The sequence below is a fragment of the Theropithecus gelada genome, chromosome 3, assembly GCF_003255815.1.
Source record: "Theropithecus gelada isolate Dixy chromosome 3, Tgel_1.0, whole genome shotgun sequence".
In the NCBI taxonomy this organism is placed as follows: Eukaryota; Metazoa; Chordata; class Mammalia; order Primates; family Cercopithecidae; genus Theropithecus; species Theropithecus gelada.
The window spans coordinates 24,395,493-24,412,482 of NC_037670.1; the positions used below are offsets into that span (position 1 = coordinate 24,395,493).

The window sequence follows — 16,990 nt, forward strand, 5'->3', positions numbered from 1 at the left end:
AAGCGGTGTGGTTGGTTTTACTAATTTATATTCCCTGCCTAAAACGTTAATTGAAAATGGGAAGGGCTTATAATTGAAAGGAAAGTTTGTGGTATTGAAAAATGTATCTTTTTGAATAAAATATAAAAAGCCTTTCAAAATCCCACATGTACAATTACACATGGACGTACACACATTTTAAAGCAATACATTTGACGAGGCATTCTGGACCATGTGCAGCTCACATGCGTACACATTTACTTTCTTTGAAAATGGAATTGGAAGTAATACGAGTTTCCGTGCATTCCTTGAGCTTTGTGGGTGCTCCTGCAGTTTCAGAGGTTGCGGTAACTCTCGGGATGTTGAGGATTCTAAATTTTGCCCAAGGCCATAGAGGAGCAGATGCTCATGGGGACAGTATAATTTGATTTCTGTGTGATGTTTTGTTGGGCTATGACGGTTGTGTTTATCAAAAAAAAAAAAAAAAATGCAAGTGGCAAATCTCTCGTGGATGTGATAAGGTTTCTCCAGAAGTGCTGGGAACATATTTGATCAGTGTGTCTATGCTACACACATAAAGTGGGAGAAAGACTTTCTTGAATTTTTAGGGTCTGCTGACCATGAAGCTGCATAATGCAAAGGAAAGCTCACGGGGAAGTTGAGACAATAAATATCTTCTATAGTTCAGAATGTGAGGGACGGCGACTAAAATTCATTTCATTGGCATTCCACACCACCCCTCCAGGCAACCAGAAGGAAATGATGAAGTCAGCAAGAAAGTATTGCAGGTTTTAAAAAGCTAATTCATAAAGCTGAAACAATCCCATACAAACCTGAAAACACCATCTTTGAAAATGTGTGTTGGTAGAAACGTTCTGTATTTGATTTCAGGAATGAACTGTGATTTTGGCTCTGCTTTATCTTATTATCATCATATTGGTTGATCATATTGGTTGATGTCAGTATATAATATCATCATATTGGTTGATGTCAATATATAAAATATAATTTTGAGAAACCATAAGTCTGAGAGTTTTTTAAAAATAAATTTCAGGCCAGGCGCGGTGGCTCACGCCTGTAATCCCAGCACTTTAGGGGGCTGAGGCAGGCGGATCACTAGGTCAGGAGATCGAGACCATCCTGGCTAATACGGTGAAACCCCGTCTCTACTGAAAATACAAAAAATTAGCAGGGTGCAGTGGTGGGCGCCTGTAGTCCCAGCTACTCGGGAGGCTGAGGCAGGAGAATGGCGTGAACCCGGGAGGCAGAGCTTGCAGTGAGCCGAGACTGTGCCACTGCGGTCCGGCCTGGGCGAAAGAGCTAGACTTCCGTCTCAAAAAAATATAAATAAATAAATTTCAACTCACATGGCTTCTGTGTGTTTGGAGAGATGAACTGGCAATAAGAAGTGTGGTTACTAATAGCTGATACTGGCTGCGAGGTGGAATTATGTTAAAGATGTTTATTTCCTTTATATACCTATCAAAATTTCACTTATTAGAATTTGAATAATTATTTTTGTAATTCTTTTTTTGCATATGAATTTGGGATTCTTGACAACAAAGTTGGTAGGATGATTTTCTTCCACCGATTCATTAAAATGCCCGATGTGGGAGTTTTTGAAGTAAAATTTCATGTGCGAGAAGTTTCTGGCTTTGGGCTGAGAAATGCTGCTATGACTTCTGGGAAGGAAGTTCTTATAAATGGCACATGAATGGTTCCTCTTGATGTATTAACGTATATAGTGGAAGATTTTGTTTTTGGTTCATTGCTACTAAAATGTTTTTGTTATCTGAGAAGGACTTGAGTTTTCCACAGAAGTGGCTTAACACTGCAAATGTGATTGTTGTGAAGACTCTTGAGTGTCATCACAGTCCTGTCCATAGGCTGTCCTGGAGGAGAGGAACATTCCTTTCATCTTAGAGAAATTCACTCTGCACAATTTATGACGACTCTTTTCTGCCAGAACAAATAGCTTTTACCCTTTTATATGTTTAAGGAGCTGGAAACAATAAAAAAGGAAGGATGGTTGAAAACTATGGAATATTAAATATTCTTGATTTAAATAGTGCAAGAATTGTGGCAATTCATTTACAAACAAAATGAGCAGAATGTTTATTTTAGCTGCTTCTCTGTGGGTGATAATAGTAATTGTCACTAAACATAATTTGATTTCCCTTTCTTTGCAGGCTGTTCCAGGTACCTTTATTTTTAAATTTTTATTTATTTTTTTAAGACATGGTCTCGCTCTGTTGCCCAGGCTGGAGTGCAATGGTATGATTATGGCTCACTGCAGCCTCTGCCTCCCAGGCTCAAGCGATCTTCCTGCCTCAATCTCCTGAGTAGCTGGGACTACAGGTGTGCGCTGCTACACCCAGCTAATTTTTAATTTTTCTGTAGAGACAAGGTCTCACTATCTTGCCCAAGCTGGTCTCAAACTCCTGGGCTCAAGCAGTGCTCCCACCTCAGCCTCCCAAAATGCTGGGATTACAGGCATGACCAAGTACTTTTTTTTTAATTACAGAAATTACACTAACTAACGTATCATGCAGATCTACTCTTAGCATGTTAGGTGTGTGTGAAGATACAACTCTGTGAAGGGGTAGAGTTGTCACAACCAAAGATCCACTGGGTGATTATCCTCAGATCCTCAGCAGACAAAAAAAAAAGCAAATCCATTTTCTTAGGATCTATAAATATTTTTGTCATTAATTCTATTTCTGATAAAGCTTTTTAAAATTCACATGATTGCATTTCCTAAAAAGGGTTCTGTCTCTGTAATATTTTCATTTACAAACATTTGCTGAAGAGGACTAACTAATTCCCTTTGTTGTTCACCAGCTACTCATGTAAAATAATACACATTTTGGAGCTGATGGAATGAGGACTGGACTGAGAGGGGAACCATCTGTATATTAGTTCTGCTCCGTGGGGCACCAGCTGTGAATCCTAGAGATGCTGGTCACGAAAATTCTCCAAGCTTTGCGTTCTTATCCAGTTGCATGTGACGGATAAGAACACATTCTGGCTCAGTTCAAATTCTGCTCTGACGTTTACTAACTTGGTGATTTTGTACAAGTTCCTTAGTTTCTTTGTGCCTTGGCCTTGTTTTACATGAAACAGAAGCATCTGTTTTGCAGGGTTAGTGCGAGATTAAATGTGTTAGTACATTTAGACCCCACCGAGTACTAAACAATTGTGAACTGTCACTTTGATCTATAAAATGAGGGTGGCATACCCATCTTAAAGATAAAATGTCATCCTGTCTCTAATACCCATGGAACAACATGGGTATGTTTTATAAAACACTGAGTGGAGTGAAAAATACAGAAAACAACACTCTCTATAGCACGTGCTACTTACATACATAAAAAAGTTATACACTCCTCAAGCAACATCATAGGCTTTTTCCAGGATACATACATACCTAACACATATAGATCACATTGGAGTGGGGGCTTGCCTATGTGGCACATGCTGGCTTGTTGCTTTGAGAAGTGGTTAGGGGATAAGGGAAAAAATAATCATATGCAAATAAAACAAGTTAATAACAGTGATGTTTTTATGTGGCACAGTGGGTCCTCCATGCTGGTAGGAGCATGAGTTTGTACAAGCACTTTTGTGTTGGCTTGGTGTTACCTAGTAAAGCTGAAGATGTGCCTAGCCTGTGATCCAGCAGTCTTACCCTGGATCTGTATTCTGTTGTATCTGAGCACCAGGAGGTGTGTATGAGCAAAAAACAGAACAACCCAAATGTCCATCTACAGAAAAGTGGATAATAAACCTACTGTACTCCACCAATGGAGTATTATACATCAGTGAAAAATAAACTCCAAGTGTCTCTCTGTAGCCATGTGTCAATGTGGATGGTTCTCATATGTGAGTAGAAAAAGTTGCAGATTATATACAATGTGATTCCACAAATTAAGACTAAAAAGAGGCAAAATTAAAAAGCATATTTTTCAGAGAAAAGTAATATGTGTTGAAAAGAAAAACAAGGACAAAATAAACACATAACTCTGCATTGGAATTACCTTGTCGGGGAGGGGAGAGTTTTGGGGGAAGGTCATAAGGGGCATCTGAGGTCCTGGTGCTGACTGTCAGGGACTAGGGAGTGCTTGCAAAGGTGTTGCTTCTTATTCTTTAAATTGCACAAATAGATTACATATCCTGTTTTGTGTGTGCTATTTGCAATAAAAGTACTAAAAGAAGAGAGGAAAAATTAGATGGCTCATAGTGAAGTCATTCTTGAGAGGAAGGTACTTTCTAATTGTAAAACTCGTTGTACTTTAGCAAATCATCACATTAGAGATCACTTGATCTGATGCTGTTCTAACTGCAAGGAAAGGTGGGAGCTATTGCTGGTCAAGTGACTTCCTTGAAGCTCAGGCCGTGCCTGTACCAAAGCTGGGCATGGGCCATTTCCAAGTTGAGTGTGCCCTCCTGCCTTGGCTTTGTGAGTTTTTCCACTACACCCTTTTGCAATGAGGAATGATTTGGAGATAGTTTCTGACTTGGGCTTGTTTATTCGTTCAACAAACATTTAGCAAACCCTCCACGTACCCACACCAGGGGAGAGAAGGAATCAAAAAGACACACCGTCTGCCACCCCAGGCATGGGCCACCTGTTCTCAAACACTTCGGGCACTGTGAAGCTGCTAGCGAGGCCCAGGGGAGCTGCTGCTGGGGTCTGGGCGGGATCTCATGGGGGCTTCCTGTGGTCTGCACCTTCACCTGCTCCGCTGACTCACCCATCACCCCGTGTCCCACTGACAGCATCTGTGTTCAGCAGCTGCTGCTTCTGCCTGCAGATTTCCTGGCAGAGGATCTTCCTGGGGTCACACCTTGCTGTCTATTCCAGGTGAAGCAGGCAGGTGACCTTTGAGGGTGCTTGATGAGGCTGGGGATTCATAGGTCCACTCACCTGTAGCAGGCGAGTACAGATGCCTGAAGCTGGACCCTCCATTGACACATCCTCTGTCCTCCAGCTCTTGAAGGGTGTCCAGGCTCAATTCAGCTGAGCTAATCGCTAGATACTGCTCCCTAAGGTTTTTATGTGAGGATCAGGCACCAACAATGGATCACAGGGTAAACAAAGTCACTGTTCAGGTTTCTAGTTGCTGTTCACATGTGGGGAAGGACTAAAAAACCAGCTTACCCAGGATTTGTTTCTAATTAGGATTTTCATCCCTTGGGTTCCTTTTCCCTTTAGCTTTTATACTTTTGCTCATTTTTATAAGTCTGCTGGGGCCAGAGGATCTCAGTTTGAAGTTCGGCTCCACCTGTTACTAGCTGCTTCAGTTTCCTCAGCTGTAAAATGGGAATGAAATAGTGCATCTACCCCATGGAATCATGAGGAATAAATTAGCTAATGCATTTAGAGCATTCAGAGTGGTGCCTGACACGCAGTGAGACTTATTATCACATCACATTACATATTGTCAATATAATAATGTGTACACCACGTTAATTATATAACATTAATATTTTTAAACAATATAGCATATTGTTAACCTATAATGTTGTATACTAGCATACTGTTACATATAGCAGTGGAAGGAGAAAAGTAAGAAGGGGAAATCTTACGGAAAAAATTAAATTGACCCAGGGTCAGTACTTCCCAAGAAGTGAACTGAAGCACTTCTTTCCCACATGGTTCCACGGCTGCCGCTCTGGAAGTAACGCTAAGTATTTCTGACCATAAAAGATGCTAAACTTAAACTCTGTCTGTTTTATTGAGAGTCTGAAACAGTTTCAGAAGTAGCAGCGTTCTGTGCAAGGTCACTGCGAAGCCTGAGAGCCCAGCAGATGAGCCGAGCTCTTTTCAATAACACGAAGCAGATGCAGAAAGCACCCAAATCTGCCTTGTGAGGAAGGGATTAGGCGATGTCTCAGGGCTGGTGGTGATTTATCCCATCGCTATGACGAAGGGTGGATTTCACTACAGAGCCCCCACCTGGCTGACAAAAGACTCATTGAGTTGTAAGCATTTCTCGCAGTGTGCAAATCTGATTTATAGTCACTGTGCTTCACAGGAAGGTGGAAAGTTTATCCTTTTGAGAATATACTCAAAAGAGACAGAGTTCCCCCCCGCAACCCCAAAGTCTGTCTTCTATGAAGCTGATGTAAGTCTTTGATATGCTGCCTATTTTTTCTCAATAAATCAGCTTTGATCAGTTTCCAACCAGGTTAGCACATCCCGATGAGCCCTGTGACTTTGTGGCCGTGTATAGCTGCTTTTTCTTTTCTTGTACTTTCATTTTTCTGCAGGATGATGGCATATTAAAATTTCTATGATGAGTATGACTTTTATAATCAGAAAAATAATATTGCTTTAAAATATCAAGATATTTAATATGGCATAATGATAGAGACCCTGCCTACAGATTTCTTCATGTGAGTGGTCTTGAGCTGGATTGTACCTTCTGTTTCTCCTTCTTGCTGGGTTCTTGCACCCCTTAGGGTCGCCATGCCGGGCACCCTCCAGGGCCAGATTCCAATGCGAGCTCAGTCCCTGTAGCCTTTGGAGCGGTGTTCAGCGTGTGTGCAGCGGGGTTTAGTGAAGTGTTCCCCAGACATGCTTCACCATCCCCCTAATCTGGCGATTCCTCGTTAAGATTCAGTGAGGCTGACATTCAATGGGGGACACCAGCTTAATCAGGAAGTGCAGGTGGGGGTCGGAGGAGTTTCACAATCACTTCCCGGGAGAATGGGTAGAAGTTGTGCATGGTTAGTCTAGACCCCCCTGTGGGGCAGTTTCCCTGAGGAGTTTGTTAAAATGCAGATTCCTGGTATCTAACCTAAAGCTTCTTCTCCAGTAAGTTTGGGTTGGAGCCCAGGGTGCTGCAGTTTAAACACCTGAAGTGTTTCTGCATACCTCGCTCAGATAATTGATAATTATCAACAATTAACCTAGCCTTAGGTAATGGACAAATATTTATAAAAGGAACCATTTTGTTTGTTTGTTTGTTTCTTCATTGAAGGCTGTTGTCTTTTGCATGGCTGCTGTGAATATCCTAGTCACACCTCTAAGGTTTAGAGAACATTATTTGGACTTGGGTTTCAAAACATCAGCAAGTCTGTTTGGCTCCACTACTTGGTGTCATAGAGCCTAGGAGGAGAAGTGACACTTGTCACTTCTTCCACCTTATAGGAAATTAACTTAGGAATCTGAGTCAATAATTTTTCTTAGGGTTAGCCCCCAGCAGTTGAGTATTTTAGAAACATCAGCAAGGTTGACATCACTGTCTCTGACTTAGCCCTGTCTCTGCAATTGGGGGTTGAGGATCATTATCCTCGTTGTAGGACTCAATGTGGGCCACTGTTGTGGGGGAAGCAGGAAGTGGAGGATAAGTGGTTCAGGACACTAAATGGGCATTTTCCCATGGGGACACCCAACTTTCTCTTACTAATGAATAGGAACAAGTCCTACTTATGGTTTTTTGCTGGTTTAATCTTCACCTTCTTTTCCTTCTGTGTCTTTACCTTCTGATCGCAAAATCCCATGGTGTATTGGTATGAAAGAGTGATCATTGTTACCAGATCACCCAATTGTGCCCCTCTGTACTTCTCCAGGAAGTATCTGAGAGCACTGTTTTATCACATTCTGTTGTGGTTTTCAATCTTTGCTGATTTGATGGGTGACAATGGAGTTTTATAGATGTTAGCATTTGGAAACTTGTGAGTTTGATCATCTCTTAATACTCTTCATACACATATCAACAAGTTATGTTACCTAATTTGTGATATTTTTGGACCCAATTTCAATCTAATCATTCAAAATTGCTAGGGCTACAGCATGAACTGAACAGATGATGTCCCTGCCTGCATGGAGCTTCCATTCCTGTGGCTGAAATAGAATATGCTCAAGGGAATAGCTGCAAATCAGGTGGTGCTGGTTAGTATTCTCCAGAACAAAGCAGGGGAAGCAAGAGACTGAGGAAGGAAGAGGTGGAATTTTACATGAAAGTTTAGGGAAGGTCATCGGGAGGAGGTGACATTCAAGCTGAGACCTGAAGGAAGTGGGAACATGAGCCGTGTGATCACACGGGAAAGAGTATTGCAGAGAGAGGGAATAGCGTGTGCAAAGGCCCTTCGGCAGGAACTTGCCTGGCACATTCAAGTAACAGCAAGGAGACGGGGCTGGTGTGGAGTGAGGTTAAAGCTGCAGGCTGTGAGTTGGAGGCCTGCTGCCGAGGCTGTGTTGCAGAGTTCTGTTAAGCGAGGATAAGGGCATTTCGATTTTATTTTGCACACTGCGGGAGGAGAACCACTGGAAGGTTTATAGCAGATGAGATCTGATTGAATATTTTTTAAAGCTTTCTTGAAGTATAATTTACATTGGTTGAAGTTTTAAAAGAACCGTGTTGGCTGTCGTGCGGGGAACAGACTAGAGGGGGGCCAAGAGTTGAAACAGGGAAGGCTGATTAGGAGGCCACTGCCAGGCACCAGACAGTGAAAGGGAATGTAGTGAGAAATGATCAGATTGCGGATCTGCTTTGAAGGCAGAAAAGACAGCATTTGCTGGTGGATTAGATATGCAGTGTAGGACAGTCAAGGATGACCTCAAAGATTTTGTTTGTAACTGGGTATATGATGGTGCTGCCTACTCCAAAAGGGACGTCTGCAGAAAGGGACAGTTGCAATGAGCTGGAAATCAAAAGTGGGGTTTGGCTGTGTTGAGTTGGAGATGCCTGTTGGATATCCAAGTTGTGATGTTGAGAGGTTGATGTGAGTCTAGAGGTCATGTGAGAGATACATTTGTGATTCCTGAGCCTAAGGCTGTATCTGAGGCTGGGTAACTAGATGAGATCACCTAGGGACCAAGATGCAGAAGAGCCTTAGGGTGGAGCTTTGGGCCCCTCCAATGCGTACAGGTTGGAAAGAGGAGGGGGAACTTACAGAGGAGCTGAGAAGAGGTCCCAGTGGAGGTAGGAGAAGGGCTAAGAAACTGCTGTCTCAGTGAGATGAGGACTGAGGATTAGCCACAGGCTTTGGCCACCTGGACATCATTGTGACCTTCATATGAGTGATTTGCATGGAGTGGACAAGAGCCACCTTGCAGTGAATTCAAACAAAAAAAAAAGAGAGAGAGAAGAAGTGCAGACAGCTTATATGCAAACAACTCTTTTGACATGATTTAGAAGGTTTAGTGAGTTTCTCAGCAATTTGTATACATTATGTTTTAATGATAATGCCCCTCAAGTATGTCATATTTATTGTGCAGATTGTTTTTGATGATTATTCTAGCTATTCGTTTTTATGATGTTCTTTTTCAACACCCCAGGAGATAAACATTTTTCTTTGATCACACTGATTGATAATTCTGTTTACCTTTCACTTAGCTTTTAACTTAGAAAATTTTATCTATTTTATTCTTCTTTTTACTTTTGTGTATTTACCAGTATTCTGTGTAACTTGTTTAATAGATATCAAAGAAAATACATGTTATCCTAAAAACCACCAACAAAATCATTCAGCATTCACAGGAGATGAGGCTTGTAGCATCCAATTCAGGTCCCTTCATCAGGATTTCTGGGTTCTGTGCAAAATGAACACAGCATCACTTTGCAGCAGTTTTTTTTTTTTTTTTTTTCTCTTAGTCTCCTCTGCAGGGTTGATAATAAAAATATTTGATAATTAGCATGGACACACTAATTGGAACGGGGCATAAAGCACTCAGAAAAGATTACATTTGGGAGCAGCAGGTGTCCCTGTCACGTTGTACACCACTCTCTCCCGATACCTTACACGCGGGTGAATTGGATTTCTGGCTCCATGCCTTTCTGGCCTCTGACTTTTGCCTCTGTCCTCTGATCCTTGCTATTTGTCTCCTTGCCATTTGGGGAAAAAAAGGAGGCATTTACTATATAAGGATTATCCGTGTGCCTGTTTTTATGTTTGCTAGATTATAATTACTGAAAATGATCACACAATCATTTTTGTATCCTGCATTATACATTGTGTATGTAGCACATGCTTCACACATATGGGTTGACTCAATTGCATAAGCAATAGCAAAGTGAAACAAGAGTGATCCAGGGACTTTGTTGTTTTCTGGGGCAGAATTGAACATGTCAGTATTCACTTACTCTTTATTTTCTCTGCTTTCTAGGTATGATGGTAACCATATATCCGATTTATAGCGGAGAGGACATGCTCTCAAGGACCATGTGTCTTCGCTTTTATAGATACCTATAGACTTCATTTTTTAGAGCAGTTTTAGGTTCACAACAGAATTGAGCATATGCCACAAGTGCTCTCATAGAATTCCTGCCCCTACACATACATAGCTTCTCCCACTATCAACATTTTACCATGTGGGTGGCTCGTGTGTAACAAGCACTGACCCTACATCAACACATCATTATCACCCGAAGTCCGGAGTTTTCATTAGGGTTATACTCTAATATAACACCATATACTCTTGGTGGTATATGTTCTGTGGGTTTGGACAAACATGTGATGACATGGATCCACCATTATGATATCGTACAGATTAGTTTCACGGCCCCCTAAATTCGCTGAGCTCTGTCTGTTCATCCCTCCCTCCTTCCTAGGCCCTGACAACCACTGATCTTTTTACATCTCCATAGTTTTGCCCTTTCCGGAATGTCATATTGTTAGAATCATACACTATGTAGCCTTTTCAGATTTTCTTATCTCATTTAGTAATGTGCATTTAAGCTTCCTCCTTGTCTTTTCATGGCTTAATAGCTCATCTTAACTTTTTAAACCATAAAACTCTTTTAAAATTAGTGAATACTATATATTTTCTCCCAGGAATAAGAACAAACACGCACACTTTTATATGCTCATGAATCTATTGCAGTCAATTCAGTACCTCCCCTCCACCACCAACCCGACTCTGGGTCCCGCAGGAGCTGGGATACCAGGTTAGCCAGTCCCTGAAACCCATTGAAGCAGTTGATGAAATTGAAAGTAAATTTGTCTTTGCACCTATCTTGCTAGAAACTGTGTTGCTCCTTGAGCTCAGTAGAAGGATAGAAGTTCTTTGAACAAAGACGGTTTAAGAGGTGCATTATCAACTTAAATGTAGTTCAGATCACAGATAACTCATTCTGTAGTTTTGCATACAGGAGCACGGCTTCTCAAACTTTAATACATCCGTAAGTCGCCTGGGGACCTTGCTAAAAGCAGATCCCGATTCAGTAGGTCTAGGGCAGGCCTTGCGATTGTGCGCCACAAACTAGCCCCCAGGTGCTGCTGGTTCTGCTGGCCTGAGGACCAGCCTCTTTAAAGCCAGGCTCCAAAGCCCTGTTTTCCAACGACAGGTCATGACCCATTTGTCTAAGTGAGTCAAGGCCAGGATTAACAAAAGGAAATGGGATGGAGTAAAGTGGAAACTATCAGGGCACATCACATATAGAAATAAAAAGTATTATTTTTGAAAACTTTTGTTTTAGTTATATAAGTGTGTGTATTGTGTATATATATAATATATACACACACTGAGTTTTATAATAATCTACATTAGTTTGTACTCTGGATACATTCTGTGTAGCAAGAAACAAGGGTAGAAGCACTGCACTGGTTTCATTCTAAATAATAGTGAGTTTGCAGGCATAAAATTGCACATGTGTCTCTGGATTTTGCTGCTCAGATTCTGGTATCCAGATGTTGGGATTTTAACCAAGGCAGGACTGTAAATAGCAGAGAAAGTTTTTTTTATATATATTTTAAAGATCAAATTCCAAAATTCTGGTTGTGTTTTGCTTAACTGAGGGTATATGTTACTTCTGAGAATGTACTTTAAAAAGTAAACACATTTAACTGAAACATGGCTATTAATTTGTTAGTGATTCTTTGTCGATTTTCTGGAAAGTCCTGTTTGTTTGTATTAAACGTTAACTCTGCTGTACACTGTTAATACACTGCTCTGATCAATATCCAGAAATGAACAGTAATACCAATTCATATGGATCTTCAAATTAGTCTCGTAAAGTTTTACGATGATGGTATTATTGAGCCAACTGAGTTTGAGATTGACAAAAATATCTAACTTTAACCAGGTGATTCTTGTATCCTTTGTTTTAAAACCTCAAGTTTAAAATATCTTTATATTTACATTAATTGTCATTAATCAAAAATGTATGCCTAAAGTAACGGTAAAAACAAGGCAATTTTTTATGACTTGTGTTTGAAAAAGCCTCCAATTCAAATATTTACTTTATGTTATTGTTTGAAAAAGAAAAGGATTGCGTGGAATTTACCCATTTCCTTGCATATTACAAAAGTGACCTAGAGCCTGCAGGTGTGACAAAGGGTGATGGATCATCTCCTTACCTGTCCTACTTCACCTTCAGGGCACGATGTCCTGCAAGAATTATACATAAAATAGACAATGTTGGCAATGAGCAAAGACATCAGGAAAGAAAACAGACCAAGAGGGAGAAGATATTTTTACCTATGAATAATTTAAACAATAAGCTCCTGTTCCTGTTCCTCAGTCTTTTATGATAATGGAAAATTAACATATATCCAATAAAAGGATTTTAAAAGAACTGTTACTTGTTTCCTCAAACCTGAAATTAAAAACAAACAAACAACAAAACCCTTAGGTTATGTAAAACATACCATGTGAAGAAATGTGGCTCTGAATAAGAAGAAAAGACATTTGAAAAACCCTACGTTTTATAGTATTAAAAAGTATGTGTTAGAAAACCTTTTGCTTTATATTAATGCATGACATACATCAACTGAAGCACTTATTATTCTTGCATCAATTAAAAACATTTAGACTAACCTGAAAATCTGAAAGTAGCGTGTTACATACAACCCTAATTAGTATGTGCCCTCATGTAAACAGCAACATTTGATGATCAGTTCGCTCCATGAGGATTACAATTTGGGAAGCTTTCTCATTTCCTTTGAAATGGCTAAATAGCACCATGGGTAATTTGAATTATATTAAATTTTATTTTCCAGAAAATGAGTCTTCATGTAGGGGCTTGGAAAGTCAATTTTTGCTGGTATTGCTTTTAGGAGTATTGTGTTAGTTGGGTTCCCTGGGAAGCAGATGTCGAGACGGAATTAGGAATGTTAGTGTTTTATTGGAGGGGGAAGGGGGCTGTGCCTGTGAAGGATAAAACGAGGAGGAAGCAAGACTGGGTAGGGAGAGCCTCAGACCAGGTACAGATTTGATAGTTTGACCAACCCAACAGGGAGCTCTGGAGCAGAGCTTGCCTTTGGAGGGCCCTGGGTTGGGCAGAAAGGACCAGGCTCTAGTACCCTGCTGTGCCAGTGATTGACTCAGGGCTGTCTGGGGTGAGGCAGGGCCTGAGGTGTGAACAGCTGGAGACTGTTCAGATGCATGCTAGATTCTTTCTTGAAGGGAGATCCTAGTGGCACACCTCTGGGGCTGCCATAGCATCTGTAGAAGCAGGAAAAGGATGTCACTGGTTCTTTCTGAAAGTCCAGCAGGGTTACCATTTGCTTGACATTGTCACCTTCCTTGTCTTTTTTTGTTGTTGTTGCAAATTTACCTTTTGCAAGACTACTTTCTGCTCAGAATTAAATGCCCTTTGTTCACAAAATCTATATAATTTTCATGACCTAAAATGGCTTCTGTCCTGAGTGCTTAGATGGGGTCATTTGCTGTTGGACAGTCCCACCACTGTCAAGTGCCACCATGATGGGAAATTGTAATATTAAAGAAAAGATGACGATGAGTGTGGTGGCTCATGCCTGTAATCCCAGCACTTTGGAAGGCCAGGGTGGGTGGATCACCTGAGGTCAGGAGTTCAAGGCCAGGCTGACCAACATGGCGAAACACCATCTCTACTAAAAATACAAAAAAATTAGCCGGGCGTGGTGGCGCATGCCTATAATCCCAGCTACGTGGGAGACTGAGGCAGGAAATCACTTGAACCCAGGAGGCGGAGATTGCAGTGAGCCAAGACCACGCCGTTGCACTCCAGCCCAGGCAACAAGAGTGAAACTCTGTCTCAAAAAAAAAAAAAAAAAGATTATTAAAAAATTCCTTTTAGATTAATTTTATTGTTTGGATGTTTCTTGGGCTTAGACCTTCAGATAAGCTATTTTGACTCTATTTGTTATATTACCTGCCTCTACTGTTATTTAAGGTTGACATTAAATTTCTTTCAGTGATTCTGGTAAAGCCTGTCATGAGTTAGTTAGACCTGAAATCTAAATGACAAAATCGTGCTGGTCATTATATCTTTGTCCTCTAAAAATTTGGGTCCCAGAGTTGGTCTTTTTTTTTAAGATGGAGTCTTGCACCATCGCCCAGGCTGGAGTACAGTGGTGTGATCTCTGCTCACTGCAACCTCCACCTCCTGGGTTCACGCCATTGTCCTGCCTCAGCCTCCCAAGTAGCTGGGACTACAGGTGCCCGCCACCACGCCTGGCTAATTTTTTGTATTTTTTAATAGAGACGGAGTTTCACCATGTTAGCCAGGATGGTCTCGATCTCCTGACCTCGTGATCTGCCCGAGTCGGTCTCCCAAAGTGTTGGGATTACAAGCGTGAGCCACTGCGCCCGGCCCAGAGTTGGTCTTTAATCCTGCCTGGGGCTCCATCTCAAAAAAAAAAAAAAAAAAGGGAAATGGGATCCATGGAGAAGGATCTATTATTATTATTATTATTTTTAACAAGTCCATTGCTGACAAGTAAAAACGTCGCCCTCAGAGTGGGTCACCAGCAAGCAGGTGTGTTCCAGGCTCTGCAGTTCTCCCACTCCAACCTCCTGTGTCTAACAGGTTTAAGGATTTTTGGATCAGAAAAAAAAGTACCTTGGGAGGATCCTCCTATGGGTTTCCTTGTTCTGCTTCTGATGTCTCTGTGCCAGGCCATCAGCTAGGATTCATGGAGCAAGGTCTGTGGCTTCAGTGCTGGGTGATCTTTTGCCTCCATTGTGAGGCACTCATGGGCACCCTCCAGCCTGAGGCACCAGTCTGCCCTGTGCACGCAAAAGAGACTCCATCTCCATATCACTATCCCCTCCCCTCTCCTTTCTTGCTATTATTTTCTTTATATTCAAATTATGTCGTTGGTACTTTTAATGTTATTTTACATTTCCTTGCACCTTAATGAAAGACATTGTGTATTTCTCACCTTTTTCTGTGCTGATTTTTTAATCTGTTCACAAATATTGCCCTTATGACTCCATTTCTCTTAAAGGTGGCTTTTAAGTGTTTTTGGTTTATTCACTGAAATCATTTACTTCTTCCTTCATTTTGCCTTGTAACTGTCACCTCCATGTGTTAAGTAAATCTGAGAAGTTTATCGTTTCTTGCATTTGGCTCATTTAAATCTGCTTTCCTTACTGATATATGATAGGAAAGAAAGTAATTGCCAAGGAAGACTATCCCAGTCTTGTAGGAATGTCGTGGCAACATTAAGCCTCACTCCATCTTGCATTTCCACACTTTTGCCATTTACTATTCAAGGATTTGGAGACTGAGGGAAAAGTATTTCTTGTTTGAGGCGCACACACTAGTATTTCACTTTGGACAAGAACTTTCTCAATGTCCTTGGAAAAATAGAATGCTGACAAGGACCTTGAGAGAAGGGACAGTGATTCACCCTGTCTTAAAGAATGAAACTTAAAACTATTACCAATATAATTTTTACAAATAATAGTACTCATCTTCTTATTACCTAAATCTCCTGTTCAGTTTAAAGTTTCTTGCTTCCCCCAGTGTTGACCTGTTTCAGGCTGGGAAACCTTGATTTAGACAGAGGGTATGGTTTGTCCCCTTTCTCCATGGTACATGTCCACTTCTCCTGCTGTCATCTCCTTGCCGCCTCTGTGCCCTTGAAATCAATGATGTGTTGAGGGAGGTTCACCAGACCAGGTATGGGGCCACCCTCAGCAGGTTCTGCCTTAATAGACTGGTACCTCTTTTTTAGAATGAGGTCTCTACCAAAACTGTGGGACGCCCCCAAAACTTAGCATCTTGATTTAGATCAAAGTAAAAAAGAAAAAGATGATAAAATTAAATATAAAATGCCAGTTGCCATAGGATATGTAAAATGATAAAATAGTTCCAAATTATAAGTAATTTTTATTTCATTTTTTATTATTTTATTTTTATTATTTTGAGACAGAGTCTCGTTCTGTCGCCCAGGCTGGAGTGCAGTGGCGCGATCTCAGCTCACTGCAAGCTCCACCTCCCAGGTTCACGCCATTCTCCTGCCTCAGCCTCCCGAGTAGCTGGGACTACAGGCACCCACCATCACCCTAGGGTCATTTTTTGTATTTTTAGTGGAGACGGGGTTTTACCGTGTTAGCCAAGATGGTCTCGATCTCCTGACCTTGTGATCTGCCTGCCTCGGCCTCCCAAAGTGCTGGGATTACAGGTGTGAGCCACCGCACCCAGCCAATCATAAGTAATTTTTAAAAAGTTTTGTTCTTTGGTTGAAATGCAGGGAGAACACTTTGTCCATCTTCCTAATCTCAGCTAATTCTGCATCTTTAGGAGCAAGAAGAATGGTTAATATGCAGGTGATGCTGGGGTGCCCATCCTTATAGAACAGATGCCCCCAAAGTCATACCCAGAACATTCTAAGAGTCTTCTGAGAAATCCAGGGAAAACATCCACAAAACACATGGTTTTCCCCATGTGGCTAGGATTTTATTCGCACCCTTAAGACATTTTACATCTAAATTGTCACTCTTACTCTCACTGGTTAACATTCTCAGAGTATAATGCCAAGACTTTTAAATTGTTAAAACTTCAACCTTTAAAACAATACACATATATTAGTTTTTTTCAAGCTAATATACGTTTGGTCATTGATCCTCCAAGATTCCTACACACCCCAGTTTGGCCCCAGAAGTCCGGGGGATGTCTTCTAATAGCAGGTGACACAAAGACTTATCTCTTGCAGCCTAGAGAAATCCAGGGGCCGACTGTGTAGCTTCTCAGCTGCTTTATATCCTGGATCTTTTCATTTTATTCTAAAATAGTATATTGCAATATTGAAATTCAATATGGAAATATTTCCTTGTGGCTTTAAATAAACT

General features: G+C 41.1%; 1 protein-coding gene across 2 annotated transcripts in view; it reads left to right on the plus strand.

Moving 5' to 3' along the window:
- ERG (ERG, ETS transcription factor) overlaps positions 1–16,990 on the plus strand; it is a 263,757-nt gene that overhangs the window by 85,737 nt on the left and 161,030 nt on the right. The window lies entirely within an intron of this gene.